Raw genomic sequence first — 17,682 nt, 5'->3', positions numbered from 1 at the left:
ATATTTAGAAAAGGGTAGGAGCAAATTACATTGCAAAAAATGGGGGCTGTGGGAGAACAATGCTTTGGAGGAGGAATGAGGTTTAATGGAAAGCAGGAATTAAATGAGCTATGATATGTGGGACTGACAATGACCGTATAGCAGCTGGACAAGAAATAAAGGAGGAGTGGCATGGGCTCATCTGGATGATGACCTCCTTTCTGGGTGGTGAACAACATGTGACTATGGGTAGAAACTGATGGGGGCAAATCTACAGGCGTCTGCAGTTTTTGGTAATCTACAGGTGTCTGCAGTTTTTGGTAAGATTGCTGCCAACATCATGCTTAATACCAAGGACATTAGTGCTGATGACTGAAAGTGTGACTCTTATTGAGATTAGTGCCTACATTAAAATCTTGACACTAAGCTGAACACCAAAGGGTTAAAGTCCAATTCTTGGGGCCAATAAACCCACTGAAATCAGTAGTGTAGACTGAAGGTGTTGATACTGATGGCTTGGCATACAACTGAAAGAAAAATGAACACTCGAGTTGTTGACACTAATAACATAATGGGTCAATGATGAAGACCATAGGGACTTAGCAGACAAAGAACAAGGAGAACATAATGGGTCAATGATGAAGAACATAAGGACTTAGCAGACAAAGAACAAGGAGAACATAATGGGTCAGTGATGAAGAACATAAGGACTTAGCAGACAAAGAACAAGGAGAAGGGGCACCTATTCACTATGGATCTAGTTGTGGATGAGACTACAGACCCATATAATAACTTCCACACAACTGCCATTGCCAAACTCAGGACATGGAAATGGAGAATAACTTGAGGAAACTGGTTTAGAGGTAAGGATCACAAAACCTCTTTGTCTCATAATGAAGGTAAGAGTGGAGGTTTAATCAAGTTAACATGTAATTTACTAGTTACAGTCATAGCAGGTATTACATCCTCATTCCTTTGTTGTTTAGGTCATTGACCTGGATAGGAAGAGCTCGGGTTTCTGTTTACATTTTCTTTGCTAAGACTTGGGTGAGATTTCTCAGGGGAAGTAGTTATCATGGTCATCCCTGAAGTCAAGTTAGCATACCTCAACTCTGCCACCACTTCTGGCTCCTAGGAAGTACTAGCTTTATCTGAGAGTGACTTCTCATTGAAAAAAGCTTCAGATTGTTTCATCAACCATATATAGTGCTGTGGATGAAAGACTGCCCTATCTTGCATTTATTGCTATGATGCTATTCATCCAGATAAAAGAGATATCATTCATTGAATCATAGGAGGTTACTAGGCTAATGGCCCTGGGGGCCCTTACAAGCCTAGCCAAAAATGTATCCCCAAAAAGAAACCTCAGTCAACATCTGTCACTCTTGTCAATGAGGGACACAGGTGAAACCCCTGGGACAAATTTGTGGTTTCCTATCCACTCATCAAGGTTGCACTTGAAGAGGGTCAGTGAGGTACTCCGTTTAACATGTATGGGAAGTCTATTCCAGAGATGGGGCAGCTTCTAGGAGACAGACCTGTCTTTCTGGCAGTTTTTGTTGATGTTGCATATTAGATTCAGGACTTTTGAGTGGGTAATGCATGAGGAGTTAGACTTATGGATATGGAGCATCTCTAGGAGGACAGGGACCGAGATTGCCTTATACACAAGACACAGATCACCTCAGAGCTCAGAGCAACCTGTACAATACTGAGCAGAGTGATAGTGATTTGAACCTGTCCACATAGGACAGTTGTTGCGGGTCATGGATTCTCTTTGTGAGGTATATCTGTGGCCTTTCCAGTTGATGCAGATGTTTGGAGAGGTACATACCAAACAGGGTGTTATACTCAACTATTGGTCTGATGAAGGAGGAGTATAGAGAAGTAATAACCTCCTTTTTTCTGGATGCAATCCTTTTACTTATGAGATGCTTTTCTGACAACTGCCACTAGATGATGGTTGAATGGGAGATTGTTGTCAACCTGAGTACTCAGGTCTCTCACCATAGGTTGTGTGTTTAGGGGGGTTGCCATTGATGTGGTAATCAGTAGGGGCTGTGTTTTTGCCGAATGGTATGATAATACATTGCTTTTCATTTAGCTTGAGGCCATGACTTTGGCACTAGTCAGTAGTTGCTGTGATACCCTCTTGCAGTATGTTAACATCATTTGGGGAGTCAATGACAGTACCCAACTTGCAGGTGTCCACAAACGTGGTCAGCTACAGGCCATTTGTCTTCACCTGGACCTCTGAGAAGTAGATGCCAAACAGTAGGGGTCCCAGGACAGATCCCTGGGAAACACCACTAGAGACAGGTCTGCTATCGGAGGTGGAAGCACCTCCTTTGACCTTGAGAGTCCTGTTAGTGAGCCAGTTGGCTACCCACATGGTGAGATAGGGATTTACTCCAAGTTGCATTAGTTTTTCAATGATGCTCGAGTGGGGGATTGTGTCAAAGGCCTTGGCCAAGTCAAGGTAAGCTGTATATACTGACTTTCCTAAATCCAGGGTCTTGGTGACAGTCTCAATGAAGTCAACCATGTTCAACGGGCAAAATCTGCTCTTGACGAATCCAAACTGGGTGAGATCAAGTGCTTGGAGATTGCCTATGTTCTTGTTTATGAGATCCATAATAATATGTTCCATGGCTTTACAGATCAGACTTGTCATGCTAATGGGGTGATAGTTTCCAGGGTCAGCAGTGGCACCACATTTGTACAAGGGGATGACAATGATAGTTTTCCACTCTGCTGGGATAAAGCCTGTACTTAGGTTGTGGTTGAATAGGGTACTCAATGGTGAAGCAAGTTCTTTGCTGGAGTTGGTGCAGAATACAGCCTGGGATACTATTTGATCCCATGGAAGCTGTGTTCTTTGCCTTGGATAGGGCCTTTAACACTTGATCTATGGAGATGTGAGGTGTGAGACAAGTATTGGGGCTGTTGAAAGGGCCTCTGTGGGGTACTGGAGGGGGGTGAAGTTTGCACTGAACCTATCTACTAGCAGGTTGGCTAAGTCAACAGGGTCAGTGTAGGTCATACTGTTAAGTACTAATTCGGAACAAACCTGGGCTTTGCCATGGAGGTTCCTGACATAACTGAAGAAAGCTTTGTGGTTTCCCTTTGTTTCGGAGGCTAGTTTTGATTGCTAATTGGCTTTGGAGGTTTTCACTAGTGATCTAATTTGCTTGTTGAGGTTAAAGATGGAGATTTTCCAATTTGGAATCTGTTCTTTTTTGCCCCTGGACAACAGTTTCTTCCTTTTGTTGTAAAGCCTGTTGACAGAGGATGTCCACCAAACAGGTTTGTGTTTTCCTTGAGCAGCAGGCTTTAGTTCTGTTGGGTATGGCTGAGTCCATGCAGTTTTAGAGGTGCTTGTATACTGCATTGGTGTACTGTTCAGCATAGTTGTGTGAATCCTCTGAGGGGAACAGTGGTGTGAAGCTACAGATACCCTTATTCTGAGATAGAGTTTTGCTCTCACACTTACATTTTTTTTAATATGCTCCACTTTAAATACAATAGTCAACAATGCAAAAACAATTAAACTAAAAATGTAGTTAACATCATATGACCATGTGCAAGTCATTTAACCAGAGAGTGCTCCGAGACTGAGTCTAAAGAAGATCAATGAAGCTTGTGCTAGTGTTGTACAGGGATAAAGTAATAGTCTGGGTCACCAAAATTTGACTATCAGCTCTGGTACTTAATGATGCAGGAATGGAGGTCAGACATGCACATCTGGAGGAGGAGAGACAGTGGTTTCCACATGGTCCATGATTCTGCTCTGATACCTCAACCTTATCTGGAGAGTGGAGGTTTGTCATGATGATGAAAGCCAGTGCAAAGAAGACATGGGTGTGATTACACAAGCCAGTGATGGTGCTGCATGTCAGCACATGTAGAAGTTCACACAAGCAAGCACAGAGGAACATAGGCAGTTCTTGCAGTGAAGCAAGTTTTCATATCACCACCAGGGTTGAGGTTGGGCAATAACTGAAAATATCCCTCCTCAGACAGTGCAATCTCTAATTGAATAGAGTACTGATAGTTGGGAGGCATGGGGCAAAAATCATACAATAAAGGCTCCATATGCTCTACCCCGATTAAAAATTCAAATAAGTACATAAAACTATTCAATAGCAAAACAGCAACAACAACATTTTAAACAAAAATAAGGCAAAGAAAAAGGCTGCAAATGACAAAATACAGATGGACAGCTGTGATAAAATGCCAACATGTCTAGGGTGGGAGAACTATGGACTTAAAAAGTCTCCAAAATCATAAGAAAATTAGCCTACAAACCTTAATAATTACATAAGAAGCTGAAATGAGCTGTGTAAGATAAAAAAATAGTTTGTTCATGACAGCTGAGAAAATTTTAAGACAGAATAACATACAGTCGATGCCTCTTTCTCTAATGTTAGTAGTTTGCAGTGCAGTAAAAGAGGTCTGAAGACAAAGGTACATAGAGCGTTATGGGCAAAAAGTTGAGACTTAGAAGTTTAGGAAAGTTCCAGAGGCCAGACTTCTTAATACCTGATGGCATAAGCCTTACCATTAATGAGGATGGACTTCCTCACACCACAATAGTCCCACAGTAAGAATAATTCAGTTCTTTACTACTTTATTCCTTCATGGACAGCAGCTTGACATTCCTTCTGAAAAACTATTACATACTTAGTGCAGTTTGCCTTTTCTTCTCTAGGATCACAATTAAGGACATATTCAAACTAATGTTATATTTTTGACAATTTATCTTCAGTAAGAAGACCAATGCTCAAATAACTCAGTAATGAAAGATCTATGGAAATATTAGTTTTAGATTATTTTATTCAAATATCAGTGATATTATTTACTAATCTTGTTGTTCCTGTCTTGGTTAAGTATACACAAAGGCCAGTGTTCATATTGAATGTTATGCACTATAGCTTAATACATCAGTTCAAATACCCACTTAATCCCTACTTGTTGTAAAATCCTTCCTTCAATTGAATGTGTGTTTCTCATATCTGGTTTTACATCACCTTCTACCTAACCAGTAGGCTATTGTCTTCGCTTCCTGTTCTCACTGGGGAAAATAACAGAACACTTAGAGTATTAACTACCACCACATATGCGCATGTCATGGGTATACATCATACTTGCCATTCAGATATCAGGAAATATGTCTTGTTTGAAATATGGTGTATCAGTATTTAATATTAACAAGCTGCCCGCTTTTTATTTTTTCAAATTTTGAGGAAATGTTATCCATTTAGTGTACACAGTGAAAGGATAAGCGTCTTGTGTCTCCTGACAACAGGACAAATTCCATTTACAACAACCCAGATAAATAAACATGGAAATTATTATCAAAAGAAAGGTGCACAGGAAAAATGGAGATAGAAAAGACACGCTAGCCTATTAAGGAATACTGGTTAGCTAACAAAGAGGATAAGAGAGCAGTTGCAATAGCAAAAAGCAAGTCTGCATTGGCATTCTACTTCTGGAAAGTGATACAGCAGATGGCACAAAGGAACTCTATGGGTGGCAAGGGAAAGACAGAAGGATAAAGAAGACAGTCAGAAACCACTCATAAGGGATGCCAGCAACACCTCACCAGTCAACAGGACATCAAAGGCAATTGGAAGGAATGCTTTCAGCAGCTTCTGAATGATGAAATACCAAAGAAGCTGTACTGCTCCATACACCGCCAGTGATAAAAGAGGAAGTGCCCGCCTTAGACGAAATAAGAAGAACAGTAAGGAAAATGAAGTCAGGGAAGCAGTAGGCTCAGATGAGGTCACAGCAGATATAATCAAGATGTTGGGAGAGTTAGGGGAGAAATGGCTCCTGAGGGTATTCATACCATATTTCTTCGCAAATAAGACCTAACCAGAGAATAAGGCCTAGCATGGTTTTCCAGGGTGGTCATGATATAAGCCCTACTGAAAAATAAGCCCCAGTTAAGATAGACAACAACACATGACAGACGTGTTGAATTATAAAATAATATTATTGACACCCGTTGACTGAGGTTATCGTACTCTGCTCACCATTTTCAGACCATTTGGACACCCAACTTTTTCCCTTTGCAGAAAGTCCTAAGATTCTTTCCCTGGGAGTCCTCCACAATTCTTACTGTAACCCTAATCATCACTCACACTTAACGGTTGAGATCCTTGGCCCATAAATACTGGCAGGTGTACTTTGATTGGTCAAAGTACAGACAACATGCATAAAGTGTGTGCACTTGATAATGAACGGCTATGTTTGTGTCTTCTTAACCGTTGTCATTTTGTGTTGCCACTCTGGTCTCGTAAGTCTTCAATTAAATCCTCCACCCAGACAAGATGAGTGCAAAAAGAAAGATCTATTCCATCGAGTACAAGAAAGAAATCATGGAGGACTCCCGGGGAAAGAATCTGACGGCTTTCTGCAAAGAGAAGAAGTTAGATGTCCAAATGGTCTGAAAATGGCATGCAGTGTACAATAACCTCAGTCAACAAGCCAACGGGGGAAATGCTAACAAGTGCAAGTATGGATCAGGTCAGCAACCATTATTTCCTGAGCTGGAAGACATCATCTGTGAATGGATTGCTAACAGGAGAGCAAAGGCTTTGATTGTGCGCAGGGCTGATATTCAAGCATTTGCCCTTGCAATGGAACTACAGTTTGAAATATTGCCAGAGGAATTCAAAGCATCACAACATTGTCTGGATGGCTTCCTTCAGCGATATGAACTGTCTCTAAGATGATCAACAACACTGTTCAAGCTGGAAGATACTGAAGTTATTAAACGTGCACTTGCGTTCAAGTCCTTTGTTGATGGCATCGACTTTTCTAAATACCAACTCTCCAACATGATTGCTATGGATGAAACTGCAGTGTTTATGGGCCAAGGATCTCAAACAACATTTGATCAGCGGGGTGCCTCGTCAATCTACATTCCCTCCACTGGTTACGACAGTGCACGTGTTACCTGTATTTTGGCAATTCATCTAGATGGAAAGAAAACTCCACCTCTAATCATTAGTAAGGGCAAGAAAGATAAGATTGAATGTGTTTCAGGCATTTACATTCTTGAAACTGAAAAAGCCTGGTGCACACAAGCAGTTATAAGGAAGTGGGTCGATGTAATTCTGCCACTTGTTTTGCGAGGTGGTGAAAGATGCTAGTCTGGGATTCAGCCAGCACTCACTGTGCTAAAGACATGAAGAAATTCCTTGCACGGAGAAGAATAGATCAAATAATGATTCCCGCAGGAATGACTGCCTATCTCCAGACTCTTGATATTGCAATAAACAAGCCATTCAAGGATCATTTATGCATGGAACTCAATGACTACACTGAAAATAGAATGGAGAGAAATCAGCATGGAGACTTTGTGAAGCCTAGCCTGCAAGAGGTCGTGACTTGGTTGAAAAATTCCTGGGATAAAATCACTGACAGCTGTGTTGCCAATGCACTATGAACAGGCTACTTGGACAAGCAGTGCTCATTTAAGGAGAGCTCTATTGCTAGGCATGACAGACTGGGGCCAATGGTTCTACAGGAAATGGAGTCACAAGAAATTCAGGCTGGAATTCGTGGGATGGACACTTATGACAATGTTCCAGAAGAAGATGACATGACTGTATTTGAATAACTTTTCCATTATTGGGGCAACATAATGGATTGCTTCTGCATTCAGTTTTATTCCCCTCCTCCAATACACATGTATTGAGATTTTTCTGCACTTTCTGTTAAGCATGAAATATTGCACTGTGAAAGCCAAGGTGTAGATATTCGGAAGTTGAAATGTTTGTTGCACTGTTTATGTAGAATTCTCACACAACTGTTAATGCGTTACTTAGAACTGTTGCCCAATAACAGAAAAGTACCAAATAAATGTCAGTTTGTGTACATGAATAAATATCGATTTTTGTACATGAATAAATTTCGATTTGTGTACATGAATAAATGTCGATTTTTGTACATGAATAAATGAATAAATGTAGATTGTTGTATGGGGGGCTAAATAAGGCATCCCCTGATAATAAGCCCTAATGCATATTTCGGCGGGGGAAAGAGTTTAAGACCCGGTCTTATTTTTGGGGAAATACGGTAGTAGTCTGCAGACAGGTGTATCCCAGATATCTGTAGAATAAGCATTCGAGTACCAGTGTACAAGAACAAAAGGGACATTCAAAACTGGACAACAGAGAAGTATCATATTCCTGTCTCATTGCATGAACATGCTGGAGATGGTGACTGATAAACAAATATGTTGAGCAGTAGAAAGTAACATGGAAGTTTGGATTCAGATCAGGATGCAGCCCAACCAGCTCAACATTTGCAGTGAGACAGACAGCGAAGAAGAAGAAGCTAAACATGAGGAAAGAGTCCAACTGGGCATTTCTAGACTTGTAGAAAGTATATGACAAGATCCTAACAAGATGAACTGTGCAGTTCTGGGATAGTCTGAACTCACCAAAACATTAGAATTACTAAAGGTTATGTACAATCACACAATGGCACAAATGTGAACAGAGTTTGAACTCGAGGAGGTCCTAGAGGGATTTGGCTACATTGAGGTGCAGCTGTCACTCCACTACCATTCATTCTTGTGATGGTCTACATTATCAGACATGGCAGCGGGGACAAATCAACAAAGATTCTGTATGTAGATGATGTGGCATTACAGGCAGACTCTGAGCAAGAACTTCCACCAAATGATACAGGAATGGATCACAAAACTCAGGGTATATCAAACAAAACTTAATACAGACAAGACATTTGTCTTGGCAGCAAATCAGAGAAAGCTGAAAATTGAGATAGAAGGGAAATAGTGGAATATTTTATGAGGTTTAATTATCTGGGAGGGGTGGTAGAGGAGAAGGAAAATCTGAATGAGGAAGTCAAAACTAGAATCAGAGGGGCTACGTAAGAATGCCAAAGAAGCCGAAAAGTAAAGTGTGCAAAACAGTGATGGGAGCAGTACTTCTGTATGGTACAGAAACTTGGGCAGTAAAGGCAGAGTAATTGAGGAAGCTAGAGGTGATAGAGATAAAATGCTTGAAAGAGATGGCAGGATGCACATCCTGGAAAGGATCAAGAAATGAGGACATCAGAGCAGAAGCCAACATAACTGTGATTGCAGAGAAGGTAAAAGAGACCAGATAATGGCGGTTCACGTACATGTGCAGGAAGACGGAAGATGGTGATTTGGTCAAGAAGATGTGCAGAGTTGGCCTTAGGTAAACTGTTGCCCTAGGCAAAAGGTTCCATGGTGCCCCCCCACCCTCTCCGTCCATCCCATCCTGGCCCAGTCAAACTACTCATTTTGCTTCTTGTTCTTCCTTTTCCTCCGTCTGGATTATTCTTATTTTTTTTCTGTGGTTGTTCATTCTTTTCTGTGACCTCTCTGGATTCTCATCTACTTCTCTGAAGTAAAAGCCAGTACCAAAGGATTCTGGCTGACTAAGTTTGCAGATGACTGCAAGCTAGAAGCAGTCACTGAATCCCCAAATGACTTAGTCATCCTGCAGGAAAGTTTCTCCCAAGTAAATAACTGGTGCCAAAATCATGGACTGAAACTAAATGCCAAAAATGCATTATTGTATTAGTTGGGAAATCAGTCCTAGGGAACTACCTCATTAACACTATGGCCCTTAGAGTTCGCCCAGCTGTTCTGAATTTGTGAACGTATGGGGACGGGGACCTAACTTTTGACCAATGTGTGTCTATTGTTGTAAGAAAGTCCTTCAATATTGCACAGCTTATAAACAAAGGCACTATGTCCATATCTAGGGATGTCATTGTCTATCTCTCTCTCTCTTTCCTCCGGCCTCATTAGACCAGTCATTGAATATAATATCTGCTTTGGCATGTATCTGCCCATACACTTGCAACACTTAGAATGCCCACAGAAATATCTTACTAAAAGATTACAAGGCCTAAACAACATGTCCTACATGGACTGACCCAAAGCCCTGTCACTATACTCAGTATCCCACAGACTACTAAGAGGTGACCTGTGTCTAGCATACAAGGCATTCTCTGATCCATTACTGATGGATTTACTGCACATCAGCAAGCCAAATGGCATCAGAAATACTCAGTCAAGGGATGTATATCTTGCAGAGGATAATGTTGTTCTGGAACAGACTCCCCATCCACATAAAACCAAGTCCATCCCTGTCCATATTCAAGCCCAACTTGGATCTATGGATGGAAACAGAAAAGTTATCCGAGGACTTCCCCTGTACTACTAATGGACAGAGACGGCTCCTAAATGCTTTATCCCATGCATGAGTCCCCTCAAATTATATATGGTCTAATTTCAGTTATTCTCATTAGGGGTAATATATAATTATCGACCATGGGATGGGTAAGGCTAAGCTCTAACCAAATAGAACAGGGTAATGTGAGCACAAAAAGGGAAACTGGATAGGTTTAAAATGTCCCACAAAGGCAGCTATCCTGGTACTTACCTATGAATCTATTCATTCATTCATTCACTCATTCATTCATTCATTCACTCATTCATTCATTCATTCATTCATGCACTCATTTTTTCATTCATTCATTCATTCATTCATTCATTCATTCATTAATTCACTCATTCATTCATTCATTCATTCACTCATTCACTCATTCACTCATTCATTCATTCATTCATTCATTCATTCATTCATTCATTCATTCATTCATTCATTCATTCATTCATTCATTCACTCATTCACTCATTCACTCATTCATTCATTCATTCATTCATCCATTCACTCATTCATTCATTCATTCATTCATTCATTCATTCACTCATTCATTCATTCATTCATTCATTCATTCATTCATTCACTCATTCATTCATTCACTCATTCATTCACTCATTCACTCACTCATTCATTCACTCATTCATTCATTCATTCACTCATTCATTCATTCATTCATTCATTCATTCATTCATTCACTCACTCATTAATTAATTAATTCATTCATTCATTCATTGATTCATTCATTCACTCATTCATTCATTCATTCATTCATTCATTCATTCATTCACTCATTCATTCATTCACTCACTCATTCATTCATTCATTCATTCATTCATTCATTCATTCATTCATTCATTCAACATATTCTATTTAAGCTAGACTGCACTCTGGTAACTATGGAGGAAACAAATTTATTAAGCCAGGTGACCCCCAGAAGCCATGCCATTTCTAGATGCTCTGAGATGCATTTTAGAGGTTTTTACAAAACTTTTTTGTCCAGTGATTGCCTGAACAAAAAGGACAATCAAAGAAAGAAAAAAAGAAAACGAAATTTAGTAGTACTCTTCAACCTTTCAGCACATCCGAACTGACCAAGACTACACTGTAATAACTACAATAGAAATAATTGTATTAAGCCAGGGGATTGGGGGCTGCTAGTCCCCCAGAACACGTGAGGTTTTTAGATGCTCTTAGATGCATTTTAGAGTTTTTTAAAAAAACTTTTTCATTTGTTGATGGCATGATGGAAAACAATGGCTGAGGAAAGAAATTCAGTCTTCCTCTTCAACTTTGCTTTTTCCTGCATTCAGCACATCCTAACTGACCAAACTACCCTGTAATACCACCAATGGAGGGCTGGGGGCTAGTAGGCAGCAAGATGCCATGGAGTTGGGCTTATAGGTGCTCGGCTGTGCATTTTAGAGTTTTTGTTTCAACTTTTGATGCAATGAAGGCCTGACCAAGAAATTATGCATATGAAAATGAAATTCAATTTTACTTTTTTATTTCAAAGAAGAAATAATTTCTATCCAGATTTTAATAATCATAGCTGACCAAATGCTAGTTTATAATAAACTGAGTAGATAAATGCTTGAGGGTTCCATAAATATCTAGGTGTAGCACCAGCACCCCCTACCCACACCTCAAAATAAATAGTCACTCTATCTCCCTCTGGTGTTATATTGTAATTCCAACTAAGGCTCAAATGCCCATGGTCATATTTCAAGTAGCTGCTGGTGTCATATTTATATGCAGCACGCTTCCTTACCCCTAATCCCAAAAGACAGCCATATTCTGTGCAATTTACTCTCCCCCAAAAGATAGCCACCTGTATATGCATAAGATGTTTGATTGTGAGGAAAAAAATAATGATTACAATAGTATGTCTAATAATAATAATAATAATAATAATAATAATAATATGTATATGTATAATAAATGGCTCAAACTTCCCCATCACCTAACCTACTTGCAGTTAACCATAGCTCACAATATCATTACCAAACCTTCCAGTTCTCCATCCCTCACCTCCCTGTTTACTCTCCATAAGCTTTCCCGACAACTTAGATCAGAAAATTAATTCCTTCTAAAAGTGCAAATACGCAATCTAGCAGTTGATCAATCTCTCTACTCATCTACCATTTCTAAAACTTGGAATTCCCTACCTAGCTCTATCAGAACTATTTCTAATCACATATCCTTCAAAAAGTCTATAAAACAGCATCTCTTAGCCCTATGACAATGTACATGTGGCTACGACTACAGAGTATCTGCCCTCACCTGATCTCACTAATGTTTTTCTCTCCTCTGCTTAACAGTTATGCAACTATCTCTTGCTGTCTTTATTCTACAGTATCCAAAGCAGGTGATATATTGTAATTTGTATATTTTGCATATAATGTATACTGCCTTTGTTATTCTAGCTAGAAATTTATGATAAGATTATATGTCTGTTTTTTTTTTTAATTATCTCTCTATGTATGTAGAAAATGTAATTGTATTTAAATTTCTTTTGTATGTGGAGCTTTTTTCCCCAGGCCTGCACTGAAAATGGGGACTTTTTGGCCAAGTTGACCATCCCGGTATACAAATGCAAATAAATAAATAAATAAATAAATAATGTCCAGCTTGTTACTTCTAGACACAGTACAGTTTCAATCAATGTGTGCTGTAGCCACCTTTCATTTTACGTCTCCCAGATCTTATATGCTTAGTTTTTGCTGTATTTATCAGCACATTATTCTCCTGAGTCTAAATGGTCAATTTAGTCAAGTTCTTTTGCGGACATGCCCTATTTGTAACACCTGTAATCAGCTTACCGGTGTTCAAGTCATCTGCATACAGACTGCAGAACACCTCAGATGAAAAACATAGACCTGAAAGATACAAATTAAACAAGAAAGGGCCCAGGATAGAGCCTTGTGAGAGACCCTGACTGCAACCTTGAATTTCAGCTGTCCACTTGCTGTATGATACTTGTCATTTGCTATTCCAAAGCCATGCAGCTATCCATGTTATCAAAGAGTACATCAATACCAACTTGCTCTAATTTATTGATCAGTGGTTTTGTATGACCCTTTCAAATACTGAGGGAAGTATAATGTAGAGGATTACATCACAGCACAAATTTCCATTCATAGCTGTTATTATATTGTTATAGAATATCATGTTACAGATGTTAATAGATCTGTTTTCAATATATACATGTTGATGTATGGTTTCAAGTCCCAGCCTTTTCAGTTCTGACAATAATTTATCCAATATAGCCTTCTCGGGGTTTGTCCTAGTACCCTTACCTTAAAGATGGGTTTAACAAGTGCACATCTCCAATCATGAGGCATCTCTCCATATTTATACGGCCTAGTAAATAATACATATAATGGTACTGTAAGATCATACTGAAGTGTTCTCAGGTCATTATTACTAATTCTGTTTCCTCCCTGTGCTTTGTATGGATCCAGTTTGTGTAATTCTTTTTTAATATAATCTAATTTAATTTCACTATCTGACATTAATTGGCTGTCACTAGGACAATTTATCACCCCCTTTGTGGAACCAAACTGCTTTCCATAAGATTTTGTAAATATATCTGTAATCTGTTGTATCTGAGAATAAATTTTAGAACCGACACACAGTGTATCAATTTGCACATCTTTACTCCTTCCACATCTTATGTATCTATAAAAAGTTTTCCTATTATGCTCTATATCTTTATATAAATTTTCTTCAAATGTTCTTGATCTTCTCTCACATTATGTTTAATTTGTCTGTCCAGCTTGTTTATTTCATTTCTCAAAGTCATAGTTTGACCTCTTTTCCATTTCTTATATTTTTTGTCTCTCACCTTAATCAAGTATGTCATAATGGAAACACATTCTCCTGATGTTATGCACCTAGATCTTGATGATAACATTTTTTTTTTGTTTTTTTACTTTGATTTTTTGCATTCAAACTAATTCACTTTCAAAACTTTCCACATTCCATCTGCAGTTTTTCCACCGAATATCTCACTCCAGTTAGTTTTACATAGTGACTGTTTTGCTTCCATATAATCTGTTATTAATCTTCTGTGCATTAATTTAGATTTCAGTTTGGCAGAATTATCAAGCAGCAAATTAATCTTTATAACTCCAAGATGATTGCATATCAACAGTGGTAAAACTTGACATGAAGTAATAGTAATTTTTTTAGTAATACAAGCAATATCTAGTATATTCCATTCGCTAGTAGGTTTTTTACAATCTGAAGCAATTGTTGTTCCTGAACATATGTTGTAAATAATTTCCTTACTTCTTCTTTCGGCTTTTCCCGGTTAGGGGTCACCACAGTGGATCACTTGTCCGCTCATGATTGGCAGTGGAGTTTTATGGTGTCGAGTTGCCAGCCCGGCGCCCAACCTTTCACAGAAGGCACATACATGCATGCACTCACACCTAGGGCCAATTTAGAGTGTCCAATCCACCTACAGCATGTCTTTGGGATGTGGGAGGAAACCAGAGTACCCGGAGGAAACCCACGCGACCACAGGGAGGACATGCAGACTCCACAGACTCCACACAGAAGGCACCCCAGCTGAGGATCAAACCGGAGAACCTCTAGCTGTGAGGCGACAACGCTAACCGCTGCACCACTGTGGCCGCCCAAATAATTTCCTTACTAATGTTGTTGAATTAATATCATTCCAGTCTATTTCTGGTAAATTACAGTCCCCAGCTACTGTTATTCTTCCCCTCCTGTGTTTCATGCAAGAAATGTATGAATCCGTCTAGGTCATCAGCACTTGACTTTGTTGGTCTATGCACTCCAAAAATTGTTATATATTCCAGGGTTGTCTTTATAGTCACTGTTACACGATCTATAGTACTGGTGTTATCACTGAACATGTAAGTTGTCAATGTCCTTGTTTATCATTTCCATGATAATTCATGCCATGGCTTTGCATAATAGGCTTGTTAGACTGATGGGTCCATGGTTCTCTGAGTCATTTGCTGGCCCACCCTTATTGAGGGGAATGACTGTTGCAGTCTTCCATTCACTTGGAATGAAGTCTGTTTCAAGGCTGTAGTTCAAGAGTGCCTCAAGTGGTCCTGAGAGGTCATGTTTTAGACTATTCAAGAGGCAACTGGGGATGTTATCTGGACATACCAAGGTGGTGCTCTTGGCTTTAGTGAGTGTGCCAGCACATAGTCTCTGCTGGTAGTTGGGGGAAGTATAATGTAGAGGATTTCATCTGGAGGAGCTGGGGGAAGTGAGGGGTGAAGATTGAGCTGAATTTATCAGTCAGTAGATTTGCTATATTACCATGATCGGTGTAGGCAATACCGTTTACCATTAGTTCAGCACACTGTTGTGTGCTACCTCTAAGAGTTCAGACATAGATGAAGAGGGCCTTCTGATTGTCCTTAGCTTGTGAGGCTATCCTGACCTCATACTTGGCCTTGTTGGACTTAATTATACCTCTTAGTTTCTTGTTTAGTTGTATAAGAGAGTATAAGGGAGTTGCTTTTCCTGATTTTGGCTATGAGTTTACTTACTTCATTATATACCTTGTTTAGATTAGGATTCCAGCAATGGAGTTTGTTTTTAGTGTTTGTTTTGGGATTATTTCTGGTACTGCAGCTTCTCTGCTGTCATTCCCATGTTTGTATAGTGACTCTGTGAATTATTCTGCATAGGTAGCTGTGGTCTCAGAGTTGGGGAAGCCTTGAAGTTTCACAAACTGTAACTTAAAGATGTAGTTTGTCTTTGAATAGTTCTAAAATGTTACTGGTTTAGCTGGATTTTCTGGGCTGATTTTTATCTCAAATGAAACAGCTTTGTGATGCGACCTCACTAGTGAGGACATGACCGGTGGTGGTGGTGGTGGTGGTGAGGGGGGGGGGTGCAATGCTCTCTCATGTTGTTGAGTACCAGATGCAGCATATTTGATCCTCTGGTTGGAATGTGCACTATCTGTTCCAGGGTGCTTGTCTTAATAAAGTCCAGGAAGTGTTGAGCCTGTAAGTTTGAGGCAGTGTACATTTCCCAGTCTATAGAGGGGTAGTTAAAGTCCCCCATGAATAGGGTGTTTGGCTGAATGATGAGCACCTCTAGTAGGTTTAGGTAAGAGTCATAAGACTCTAGGGGCATTCATGGTGACCTGTAGCTAGCCATGATATGGTGAGGGACCTTACCTATGGTGACTGGCACATGGATGAGCTACACGGTATTATCCTGTTTAACTGACCTGGAGGTTAGTCTGCTGCTAACATAGATTGAGACACTTTCACCTTTGGCCCCAGTCTGTCTTGTTTTTGGCCTCAATGTGTAGAAGGCCTGTAGCCTTGCACTTTTGGAGTACTTTCTATGGCTTTAAACCAAGTCTTAGTCACAGCACAGATGTCCACATTCTCCAGAGTGAGGAGGGCTTAAAGATTGTAGAGTTTTTTATTCAGACTCCTCACCTTAAGGTTGCTTGTAGACGTTTTCACTATGTTGGTAGTTTTGTCATTTTGGCACTGTCTAAAAAGGCTCTAAGGAGTAGATAAGGTTTTAGCCAATATTTGAAAACCTACGGGGTACAGGTGCAACCCATGCTTGGCAAAGCAATGTGGTCATTTGACCATGTTCACCCATGCTGACAGATATTGGATACCTCTGGAGTGACAGCAGAAACTAATCCAATTATCAAAATCAGTCATTTTATTTTCATGTTGTGGCATCATCTTTGTAGAAGGCTCATACCTATCTGTGACACATATTCCGAGAGATCCATTATGTCTCTTTTCATGTAGTTCAGGAAGGTATGTCTCAGGTCATTTACCCCCACATATTCTATGATAGAATCATATTGGTACCTGGGGTGCAGTAACTTGAGAGTGTGCATGATATTGTGGATCCTGGCACCAGATAGGCAACTAATCTTTATCTTCCCTTATCTAGCGTGGCGAGTGGGGTATCTGTATGTCACATAATGTCATCCCCAATGACAAGGTTATTAGGTAACGTGTATGCTTGCCTTATGGGCTTTGCACTTGGGACCATTAGGTGTAGGATTATGTGAAATGTTTGATGTTTTTGGTGTGTGCTTTAGTGATTGCTGAGGAACAGTGTTGCCATTAGGTGGCTTTGGAGTTCTTTGAGATTTGGGAAGATTTCTTTTAAGCACCTCAGCTTAAGACAATCTTTATGTGGTGAATGGTATGTGTGAGGGACATAGTGTGAGTATTCCTCCTGACAACCTTGTTTGTATGCAAGATTGTTACCTCCAAAGAAGTTGTGTATTTTCATCTCTCATATACCATGTTATTTTCTTTAATGATTAACTGGTTGTCTGAGAATATGAGACAATTGTTATGTTGCCATAGGATGCCCAAATCTACGAAGCTGGCCACAGAGACAACTGGAAATTGCATATCCATGTTGTCTGATCCTGTAATAGTGCCGGCTGTTTAGGATTAAGGAATGGGTTTTAATAGGG

Source organism: Protopterus annectens, chromosome 2.part1 (genome assembly GCF_019279795.1).
Source record: "Protopterus annectens isolate FY-2018-M chromosome 2.part1, PAN1.0, whole genome shotgun sequence".
Taxonomy (NCBI): Eukaryota; Metazoa; Chordata; order Ceratodontiformes; family Protopteridae; genus Protopterus; species Protopterus annectens.
Note: the sequence above shows the minus strand (reverse complement) of the source record.